The sequence below is a fragment of the Takifugu flavidus genome, chromosome 3 (genome assembly GCF_003711565.1).
Source record: "Takifugu flavidus isolate HTHZ2018 chromosome 3, ASM371156v2, whole genome shotgun sequence".
NCBI classification, from domain to species: domain Eukaryota; kingdom Metazoa; phylum Chordata; class Actinopteri; order Tetraodontiformes; family Tetraodontidae; genus Takifugu; species Takifugu flavidus.
The window spans coordinates 16957802-16970306 of NC_079522.1; the positions used below are offsets into that span (position 1 = coordinate 16957802).

At 40.5% G+C, this 12505-nt stretch overlaps 1 pseudogene; it reads right to left on the reverse strand.

Annotated features, from left to right (window-relative positions):
* Positions 1-431: 431 nt before the first annotated feature.
* Positions 432-11679, reverse strand: LOC130522181 (radixin-like; annotated as a pseudogene).
* Between the last annotated feature and the right edge of the window lie 826 nt (positions 11680-12505).

Genomic DNA, 12505 nt, shown 5'->3' on the forward strand with positions numbered 1-12505 from the left:
TCTGAGTGATGTTCTGGCTGATTCATTTTGTTTTGGGGGTGATGTTGGCATGGCTACCACCACCAACCCCCTCCATACATAGTATTTATCTTACAAGTTACACACTATTGGCATGCAAAATTGCCCCAGGGACCTTTGAAGCCACGTTGGAGCCATTTTGTGCCTGGTATGACCATACAGGGCACCGTTTCAAGGATCTTCCAGGGGAAGGGGTCACAGTGCTGCCCCTTCCTGCCTCAGATAAAAAAATAATACAGTCCTCCAAACCTTATTTTGAACAGAAATCTAAATTTTGTAAAACTACACACAAATGATGTAGAAGGCCTTTTTTAAATTGATACTCGGATCCTTGAAAGTGCTGATATAAAACGTTTGCTTTAATTACAACTGCTCTAAAATGTCAAAGTGGACAGGCATGGCCCAAGCACGTGTTTAAAATATGAACCTTTTATTTGAACAAAATGGAAGGGACTGTGCCTTCTTATCTTAAAGAATACAAACATCAAGATAAGAAAAAAAAACAAAGCATATGAAACAGCTGGTGCTAGGGCAGCACAAGCTTCAGTGGTGGAGGACAAAACAGTCATAACGGAAGCCCAACAGCTTGAATATAGAGAATTTAGGCATGGGGAGGGGGGCTGTCAAAAACCCTTTTCCCCACCACTGAATCAATCAGTATAACGACACACGTGGGGCTTTTTCACACAATACGAAAACATGAGCTGAAAGCCCAAGATGATTTTTCCACCTGCTGTGGCAAACGAGCGACAGACAGAACTTAAAGAGCTCAAATGTCCGTTTCATGCAGGTGCCTTCAATTTAAAACTGTAAAAAATAAATCTCACCCTATACCCTCTGTCACATAAAGCTTTAATATCTTTTTAATCATACTATTAATAAAAAAAAAGAATCACACATCTTCAGTCTTTAAAAAAAAAAGAAAGAAATTCACCCTGGAACATTCCAAAAATGGGAGTCAACTTGTTTACGAAGCTACATTGCAATTATGTTGGAATATAAAATAATTAAATGAAATAAACTGATAGAGTGTAAATTCAACAACTACAGGCTCCAGAGGCTAAATGCCTCAAAGGTCGTGTTCTGTATTCAGTATACCTCCATTCTGATACTTTGCAGCACTACTTCCTCTTTATTCGTAATTTTCTATATGCCCAAAACGAGCGAGAAAGCACTAGTGTAAAATGCCAAAAGTAAAAGAAACAAACCACAGAAACCAACGACTGGGAGGAGAAACACCCACCAAAGATTGAAGAGCAAGCTAAATGTTAACCGTATTTATTAGTTTATTTTGGACAGGGGAAAGCACCCTGAGTGTTTGACCCTCAGTCACCATGGCTAACATCACTGAGGTAGAAATTTGTCCTTTTAACTTCCTCTGACGTTTTCATAAGCCTTCCAGCCAGACAGGTGTCAGGCCTCCGTTTACACACGCACGTGTATTTATTGCATGCCCATATGGACCTGGTCACAAACAGACTGATAAACATAGTATAATCTGTTTGTCCATTCAGTCATGATGGATTCATTGAGACAGTCTAGCGTAATATTTTATGCCCACGAGTGATAACCCAGGCAATTGTAACGTGTTTAAAAAAGAAAAAAAAATCCCTTCCCTTGGTTACCTTTGTTACCTTTGTTACATTCAGCCATTAAAACCTGTCACGTGTGGCTCTTGTCCTTATAGGTGACATTTCCCAGGGAGAGCTTCTGCCATGTCTTATATTCAGTCTCAAATCAAGTTTTGTAATACTGCAGTAACATATTCAACGAACGCAACCTTTTGGAATGATCCCAAGTTCACAATAACTCGCAGAGGGTAAAAGAATAAACACAATTTTGTTGTTATATTGTAATGATTGAATATATCCAAATAGGCCATAAAGATTAACAGAAGAGTTCCTCAAAATGAAAAAAGCATTTCTATCGCCCCCTAGTGCCATGCTGCTGTAAAGCAGTAGCTGACTTGTTATTTTAAGTTAGTCAAGCAGAAAGACTAGTGACCTTTAGATCAAGTACTTAATTTACCTGCAAAAAGGATTGACAGCTTACATCAGTTGTGTCAGTAGTCTCTTTTTTTTGGGGGGGGGGCACATATATCCATACAAGCAAGATGTTCATATAAAGTCATGCATTAGGAGGAATGCTGCCCATCTTTATTTATGCCAAAAAGAACGGTAAGGAAAGGTAACTGATAAAAAAAGAAAATGGGGATAGCTTAAAAACAAGGAACTGAAAGCTGACATTATGTTCAAGACATCCCAAAATCATACATCAAACCAAATCATCAAGCTATGCAACGTCAAAAAGTAGCTCCATATGGCCATGTTTGTTCAAAATGAACAAAAAGTATCACATTTTTGGTAGTTTAGTGTTACGAATCAGTGACGTTTCTCTATTAGGTTGTTTGTAATATGCAGAGGTGTGTTCTAGGCCTTTAGAGGAGGTGGAATTACTAAGGCAGCAGCTTGTGTTGTCCATGAAAACAACTGTCAGGAGCAAAGTTCTCTGGAGGAAACAGGTTTCACATACTCTCAAACTCATCAATGCGCTGCTTTGTGTTGCCCTGTCGGATCTGCCGCAGTGTTTTGTATTTGTCTCGGCCCGCTTTCACATTCTCGGCATGGAGCACGTCGTTCTGCGTCTTCTTGGTTTCATCTCTGGCCTGGGCCAACTCTGAACTCAATGCCTGAGACGTTAAAGGAAATATGAAGGTGTGAAGGAAGACAAAGTGCAATGTTCTTTAAGGAATCATTTAAACGTTTCTCATTCACAGCAGCTGTTGACATTCTTGGCGAGTATTTGATAAGAGGCGTAAATATTAAATACATTCTAACTGGATGCATTAGATGGTGTCTTTTATCCTTTTTTTTAATCCTCAGTTTAAGCAAAGGCAGAATCAAAGGTTTTGATGTAATCATCCCACCATTTAATGGACTCTTACCTGCAGTTGTTGCTTGACCCTCTGATTTTTCTGGGCTTCGGTGACCCGTTCCTCTTCGCTACGGAGGTCTAGATCGCATACGCCCTCGTTGGAGAGCTCAGCGCTGGCCTCCGCGTGGTTCTCGTCGTGCTCATCGTGCTCGTTCTCTGCATGCCTGCCCAGCACCACAGTCACGGCGTTTTGGTGCTCCAGCTTGGCTTTTTCCAGGTCCTCCTGGGCTAAAAGGGCCTGTGGGTGAGGGCATATAGTTGGAGAGTAAAAAATACAGTTCCTCCAACACTGCTGATATAAAAAAAACCTTTTTCATGCCACATCTGCAACCTAACATTAGTGTAGCCAAAACCTGCCAGCACAAGCCCAGAAATGTCCGTCTGCTCAAAATATAGGAAAATAAAACGAAACTCCAGATCATAAATAGTTGCAGCACGGCCTGGCAGTGTGACACCAGTAGTTGTTAATAAAGTGCAACCTCTGCTTGGTTATGAATATTTCTTTATGACACTGATCAAACTCAACAGGTTGATTTCAAACTTAAAGTGCTTGAAGTTGTTCATAAACAGGATTTGAGTCCTAAAAGGTCATGTGGTAAAGTCACCCATGTGATTAACTATTAAAGCTTGGACTCGGACCACATGATGTCTCCGCAGATACTTTATTATATTGAATAAACTCCTGCACTGCAACATTTACCATGCTGTCAAATGAAGCAAGTCTTTGTTTTGATTATAAAATTGTACAGTGATGCCAAAATATGTCTGAGCCTGAAAGAGTTCTGTACCTTTTGCTGCCATTCTGTTGCCTCATTATCTTTCTTCCGCTTGTCTTCTTCCAGAAGTGTGATCCTGGATGTAAACTCGGCAAGCTCAGAAGCCTGGGACAAAAAAATGCTTACGTCAATGTTACATTAAAAATGCAAATAAAAACTGATCAACTGAAGCAAAAACAAACCAGCTGTTCTTGTGTCTTTTGTTGATCTTCAGCCATTTGGGCCAATTTCATCCTGGCCTCCTCAGCAGCCTGCTTCTCTTTATCCAGCCTCTTGTTTCCTCTCTTGCCTTCTTCTTCTCCTGCTCCAGCTCCATGGCAAGGCGAGTTTGTGCCTCCAGTTCTATAGAAACACACGCATTGCAGAAATTTATACAGCTAAATATTGACCATTCCTCTTAAATTTACTTTATTTCAAATTCAAAAGCGAGTAATATACTGTACTATAGAATCTGATAAAATCACAACTGAGTCTAGAAAAGCAGATGGATATAAAAAGAAACACCTACCTTTCTCTGCTCTTGTCCTCTGCGCCTCAATCTGTCTCATTTTCTCCATCAACTCATTGTTCTCACGCTGTATCCTCTCCTTCTCTTTCTCTGCACACTCACGTTTCTTCTTTTCATTCTCAAATTGAGCCCTGAGTAGGAAGCACATGTTGACTAATGCACAAATACTGGCATAAATAAACACTCCTAACTTGGCCGAGCAACACTGCTCAAGCATGTTTACGTGAAAGCAAGAAGCAACACTGCCCTCTAGCGGAGAAGTCCGCAACTGAACCATGACGTCCAAAAGCAGAATCCTACCTCTAATTTTTAATCTTGGGGCCATCTGGCAGTATTTGTTTAATGTTGAGTAAGTATTTGTTTATTTGTTTAATGACAACTCAAGACCACAGATGAGGAAACATGAACTATGAGTAGATCAGTGACAGCTGGTGAAGTCCATGTCCAGTTGCTGCCCGAGCACAAACTGGTGACTACAAATGCCTGAGGGTGAAGAACCAGTTGCAACACTACAGAGAGATGGCCCAGGGTTTCTGATAAGGTGGGCAAAGAAAAACAAGGATAAAATAAGATTGCGGTACCTCTCCATTTGTTTATGGTGTTTCTCCTCCCGAGCCTGGGCCTTCATCTGCTGCACCTCGATGGTGTCGGGCTTCCTCCTCCTCATGTACAGCTCATGATTGCCCATGCACAAAGCCAGTACGCGCTTGTTGATGCGCAAACGTGGGGCATAAAAGACAAAATCCTGAAAACAGAGGATGCTTTCAATTCCCCAAAAGAAATTCCACAGTTTGTCGACTTTTGAAATACATATATATTTTTTTTTTTTTTAAAAAAAAACAACTTACAGGAGCTTTTTTGTCAATAGGTTTTATGACAAACTTCTTATCATTGAAAGAGATGTTTCGAATTTCGCTCCAAGGGAAGCCAATCTTTGGTGTCAGCCTTAAAATCAATATAGTAGAAAACACATTAAATTAAACTTTGAAAGCTTCCAATATCCCATTTCCTGCTTGACTTTTACCAAGTAACAATTACAATAAAACTGCTCATTTGATGGTACAATCACATTGTTACTCAATAGCTGCACAAATGATTCGGCAGTAAAATGCTGTTCAAGTTAAATAGAGCATAAATAGTCTTCTCTGCAGTAATACAGCAGACCATAATTAAATACAGTGCATAATTGGAACTCCCTTTCCTTCCTGTCACCTGGACAAGGAGGATAGTTGTGATGACCCACGATAACACCCTGGAAAGGAAAAGCTGTGAGGAAACAGGATTACATCAAGCCTTTCTTCCACAGAAAACAAACAAATCTGACCGCAGGACAGGAAAGGCTGCATCACCACCCATTTGTAAGTCTATAAATATTGCTACTTGGTTCAGATGTTGTAGATTAAATGTTGGCATGAATTATCTTACATTTACAGAGGGATTCAAAAAAAACGCCAGGTCGTCTTCAATGTGACACTGCAAAGTTTCAAAAACTGTGTCCTTAAATTCTAATTAAAATGCAAAGTGTTTCATTTTACTTGTCTTCGTGCTCGTAGATGTTGAGGCCCAGGGCGTCCACACCCAGCCACAGCTGTGTGCCTTTCTTGTTTTTGATCTCAAAATAGTTGACTCCATACATCTCCAGGTCCTGGGCAATTTTAAGATATTCCATCATAGAGTCCTCTCTGGCAGAGAGAAAAGGCGAGAGAGGTAGAAAGATCTTATACCGTAGATCACCTCTAAAGGCATTTAACCTCTACACAACAAAACAAAAAGAGCACCACTGTTGTTGCACAACTGAGACGTACCGGAGCATTCCTCTGTGTTCCTCATGCCAGGTCTGTATCCTGTCCTCCCACTGCTCCTTAGTGAGTTTGTGCTGCTCCAAAACTCTGAACACAAGCAAAGACACCATTCACTTTAATGGACGCACAAAATACATTACAAAAATCATTGGAAAGTCCAACAGGAAATAAACCCCATTGATTAGAGTCAAGTTGGAATCATGTTTTTGTCAGTTTACCTCTGAGGCAGCAGTCTGTCGTGGGTAAGGTACCCCGGCTTGTGTGTGTCTTTGCTGTAGTCACCATATTTGGCCTGAACAGAGTATGATGCCAGTAACACAGCCGTCTCTGGAGGACAATAGTTCTCATCATTCAAGATGGCCTCCTTCACCTGGCAAAAGGCAAGAGAGTAAAAGGGTGGACTCAAGAAAAAATAATGTATGGACCAACATTTTTCATTGGAAATATATTTGGATAAGAGTCAAACATCATTAGGTTTGTTACCTGCAAAAAGAAAAGTCTCTGGGTAATTTCCTGAATTAGCTCCTCTGAAATATCCTCAGGAAAGAACTTGGCTCTGAATTTAAACTGCAGAGGGTTCTCTTTCTTCACATCCTGTTGGGTCACCTGCTCCAATCACCACATCAAAAAGACCAGTGCTGTAATACAGCATCTTTTCCACCCATTTAAAGCACATTACAAAGTGTGTGTGTGTGTGTGAATTTCACGTGGAAGATCACAAAACATGGAGAAGACTGACCTTCTTGTTAAGTTTGAGCCAGGTAATGTAGCCTTTACTGTCGGTATACTGCAGGCCAAAGAACCACACCTCTCGCAAGCCCACCGTCTTTATAACCTAAGAATAAATTTAAATGAAATCTGAAGTCTTAAAAAAATAAACTTTTGTTAATTTACCCCTAATTTTACACCTTCAAAACACAACTTACAAAGACACAAAGGCCACTATGCGGGCAGAAAGGGCCATTGTTGGCAACTACACCATTGCATATTTTCAACTTTATGCATAAATATTCAGGCTCTTTTGCATACATGAAGTATTTGGAAATCAATCACTAGTCGTCATTTGTGCATATACAGTAGTTCCTCACCTGGTCGAAGAGCTGTTTTCCTATGGTATTAGGTTGGATGGCAAACTCCAGCTCTGCATCCATCGTGGTAACACGGACATTGATCTGCAGAAAAAAGTAGAAATGTGAATATTAAATTCAGATAATAGAACTTTTCAAAGGTCTCTAGATTATTTTTTCTGTATAACAGTTTCTCTCCCCCTCTAGACGTAAATGCCCATGCTTAATCCCCATTGCACGAAATGTAAAATCCAATGTATTGTGCAGCATTTATACAAAAACACTGATAAAAGGCCACAGTGCAGTACAACTATTTGTCCATTTGTCAGTTTAAAATGGAGGCCTTTGCCATCTTAAAGTGAGTGCAGAGCACTTTACAAGGCAGACAGGCATTTGCTTGGAAATGGCAGTAGGCTCAGCACTAACTACGGCACGTGCAGTGCTGTTGGCCTCTCAGGTATCTGGCATCTTGCCTCTATACCGACACATGCTCTCAGATGTTTGCTGCAATGAAAAACATAGCAGGAATATAACGCATATTGTGTACAGGAAGGTGGGAAGCAATATGTGCAGCAAAGAACAAATGTATTGAGTTTGGATCACAATGATAATGGCTCTGTCCCCTTTTCCTTCATTAGTCATGAAAGCTTTCGTTCCTCACATGGTCTCTCCTACAAATAGTGCTGCACAAACTGCACAATACTGCTCAACAGCCCATATAGCTTCAAAACAAACTCTGCTCCTTGGGTTCAGAAAGTAACCTCTCCTTGAGAGCATCATAATGTGAGTGTAAAATATGGACGAGTCGTGCGACGTGTCCATGAAATGAGCTGCACGTTATTAGAGCCACTCCTGGACAGGATACATTGAATTGTTTTACTTATGCCAAGTACAAATAATGTATAGTGATGAATAAAAAAAAAAGCGAATGAGCTGCTAATAGATGCTAACTTCTAACAAAACACTCAGCCATGTTTTAATGGCAAATACTCATTCATCTGCTGTTTAATGTTATGTTCAGCACTGACTTCCTGCATAGATCTCATGAATGTAATGCTGACTGAGCTGGGGTTTCCTAGTGACCAGTCCTGAATGTCGCCCCTCCGCCCCCGCATTTGTGTGCATCTCCACAAAAATACAGGAAACCCGGAGAAGAGATGGAATCTGTATGGACCAGACAGTCAGTTAATCCTTTGTCTCCCACAGAGAGAGGGGGAGGAGGTGCAACAACAGGCCAGACTGTTAAATGTGGAAAACTGAAGATTCGCCAGCCTGTTCTGACTGAAAACAGTTATGAGAAGAACCGTAGACCGACAGAACAAAATTATTAGTAGATTAAAGCATATGATTAATGAGCGCAATTTGCCTTTTACAACCACACCAAATAAATCTACGGTAACTTAAGAGAATTAAATGTCAGGATGTCGGTGAATTTGAACTTTTATTGGGTTTTTCAACCCCCTTCTCCATCCCAAATGTGAAGAAAACACCTCACTCTGACAGAGCCCTTGTTAAATAAATGTACAGTTGTTTAGTGAGTGTAAACTGATAAGAGGATCTTTGCTGAAAGATGGGCTTTAAGAGACACACACTCATCAGAGGAACTGTTAATCTGTCCCGCTGGGGTCTGAGCGGCTGTCTGTCCCTCTAATTAACTCCCTCCTGGAGGGTGACACAGGCTAGGAAGTGGGGTAAAGGTGTAAGGGGAGGGCCAATCCCTGCGACCTAAAATCCATTTTTAAATTCATTACAGAGGCTGAAAAATCTACTTACAGACTTTTAAGATTGTTGTGGGGATTTAGATGTAGAGCGGGAGTAATAAAGTGACTTTGCGGGGGCTTAAGCTTGACAAAGTCTGCTCAGGTCAGTGTAACTAAGTCCCCTTTGTGTATTTTACAGAAAATGGGGTGAGAGGAGAGGCGACAGGACAGAATAAAGATATATTTGTCTCAGCGTGAGAGAAACAGAGGATGTGGACACTGGAAGGGACCGACCCTCTCTAACAAATAGGAAAATAACAGCAAGCCAGGAGACCAGTTGGGGGCCCTCTTCTGTGCAGTTAAAAGGAATCACTAGTGAAAAACAAATGTGGTGTCCTTTGAACTGGCTCAGCCAACACTTATTTTGCCTTGGTCATAGCTGAGCTCCGTCACCGAGACAAACTATTTATTCCAAACATTTTGGAAGGAGATGTATGTTTTGGCATTCTAAAAAGGATACGCGCAGCGCTCCCGTTGCTCATCGCCACTGTGGCATTACGTGCTTTCTGTCTGTCGCAGAGACGTTGCGCTGAGGAGAGCAGCCAAATCTGTCCCTGGAGCTGATGTGGCCTAGCTTCAGGAACAGATGCTGCAGGGTTTCCTCTGTTGATTTGCAGGGCTTATATTGACTTTTTGGTTTGTTGTTTTAAGAAGCCTGTGCTTTGCCACCACACTCGGGACGGGAATTGCTCTGGATTAGCTCTAGTTGCCACGGCGCAGCCATAATGTGCCACGAGCATGCCCGGTGGAAATCTGTGTGAAGCGGCGGCTAAAGCCAAAGGCTAAAAAGGGGTGAAATTACAGTTACAAGTGACAAATCTGTGTTCTTCAGTGAAGCTTTCATGAACTCAGCCATCCATCCACACTGAACATCAGTGCTGCTCAGTGGAAGCACAGCTCAAGGTTAGAAATTCTGAATCATCATCTATGGCGAAGTAGGGTTTAGTTTTCCAGAAGGACAAATATTTGATTAGGTGATGACCTTTATTTAATCATGCACGGCCTTAGCGAACCTTCCGAGAAAGGTATCTGATTCATCTTGAGGAACGTGAACTTGAATTAACCTCTATAGAGATTTTACTGTAAAAAAAAGAAAGAAAAAGCACCATTCCTTTTTATCACAGTTAAAAGTCAAATGAACTTAATAATCCCTTGATATGAAGTGAAAAATGGCTGAACTCTAACTGATCTTTACACAATAAAACAAAAAAGCTACACAACCATGGTTTTAGGGCCAGGAAGGCGCAGTATCAAATTGGTTTTGTCAGTTGCTCAGAGCGCAGGACTCGACGGCTCCTGCAACCTTTAAGCAACAAAGACAGCAGTGTTGGAGTTGCACAGTCTGTGGGCCAGGCACTTCATTTCACACTCTGCTTGTTGTTTACTTGGAAAAAGAAGTCAGAGGAGTGGTAGCAGCCCTGGGGATGAAACCACCACTTCTATGGCACTGCAAGCCCATTATTATGGCAAATAGGGAAGGGTTCTAAAGAGTCTGAATATAAATCAGACTGCATAGGAACAAACTTAATACATCTGGCACGGTCAGGTGTCCCGAGCTACGACGGCCAGTCTTCGAAGCATGTGTGCTGAAATTAAAACAATCTCAATCAGTTTGGGAAAGCGATCACCCCCAAGTGTTTTTCCCTCCTTCATCCACTTTGACGTTAGTTATTTATGGTATGAAAAGAGCTTCGGGCAGTCATAAGTTAAAACTCAACACTTTGTTAAAACTTTTGCTCTTACTGGTTTCGGCATCTTGAATTCCTCCCGACACCCAACAGCTGAGAGGATAAATCAGGATCGCACCTGTATCACACCACCTGGGTAAAAGAAACCATTTTCATAGCAGACACATTGTATACAGAGAATTTGATACATACCTAACATTAAATAGAATCTTTACAATACTATGAATTAGGTACTTAAACGGTCATTTTAGGTCCGTCATTTAACAACCCAACCAAACATTTTACTGCAAAGAAATATATATATATATATATATATATATTTTTTTTTTTAAAGAAGTAAAATGCCCCAAACTAATGTAGTTTAAAGAGAATGCCATTTTATTTAATAGAAAGTGCTTACAGTCGAACTGTGGAGTGTAACATTAATGAAAGCAAACTTAATTGTAGCTTTAGTGAAATTAGCCAGTCGTGTTGCCTTAAATACAGTGAAATTTAAGCAAAATTCACTCCGTCGAACTCTCAAATCTTTGCCACTGCAGTTAACAAGCTGCCTCCATGAGAAACGCCCAACAAATACCCCCGCAATGACACTCTTAATGAAAAATGTGTTGTTATGAAGCAGTTTATATAGGGATAAAGGTGTATTTGGAAGCTAGTGGATGTCGTCACGCTAACGCTACTCCAAGTCGGTATCTTTCGCTTGTAAATGTGAAGTTTTAAAGCCTCAAATGACCAATTAACCACGTTATTTCACTCCCCCAAATAGGAACATCCCAAGAAAACGCTCTGTGACCACACAGGACAGACCAAAGTGCACTCGCAGCCCCCTGAAACTAGTTTTAATTCATTAGTGGTTCTACCATTAAAATAAGCAGTCGAACACGAGGATGTCCGCTATCGCATCAAACTTAAGCGAACGAAGCTCGTCTTTTTAGGGAGAGGCTACTCACCGGGGAGTCTGTCTTTAAACTCAATAGGAGCGTCTCTGCAAACGGAAGAAAACTGTCCAGGAGGAGATTTGCTCACTTCTATATCAACAACACAGCCGAAAGGAATTCCCACACACATACAAAACAGTGATCTTAACTACAAAACGATTTGGGGTGCTACCGTCAAGTTAAGTGGAATAAAATACTGTCACTTCCGGTTTTCTCTCAATAAAAGCATATAAGGGGCGTAGCATGAACTCTTTAAAGATGTCATAATTTCTAGAATGCACAGCAAAGATAGTGTTTTTAAATAAATCAAAAGGAGGATTATTTTATCCTTTTTATTCGCGAAGCCTCCATTTTATTTATTCTAACGTATATGAAGTAAACATTTATTTCGGTTAAGGTTATCTTACTTTGAATGAATCATCGTTTTCTAAGTGTTTCCGGTTTAAATTACGGCCCTAAACCTGACACAGCAAATTACAGATTACGGAGACGTTCAATGCAAATGCAAAGGATGTCTTTTCTCGGACCTGCGGGTTAATTTGTATTGTGTCATTGCAGCGTGAGTGTTTTAATCTGAATCGAAAGACCAAATATGTTGCCATTAACCGCGTGTCTCAGTTTAAATCAGACATCAGTAAAATTGGAATCAAACCAACAGCATTAAACACCAAATTGCTTGTACAGTGTACAAACAAATTTTAAATAAGATATATACGGGTATATATGGGTAAAATACATGTCGGGTAGTAATTATATTTACTTTGTCTAGTCACTGTCACTGTCTTTTGGTATGTTTCACATAAGCCTAAAGAAAATGATTAATAGAAGGGTAATTACTTTGAGGAAAAATCTAATGCTCAAGACTACAACCTGTTAGGCGGAATTCATGAACAGACATTTATAAGGACACTCTCAAATTTAAGTTTATGTGATTGAAAATGTAATTGAAAAATATCGCTTGTATCTTGCTACCATTTTCTACCACTAGATGTCAGAATATGCCTCTGAAGGGAA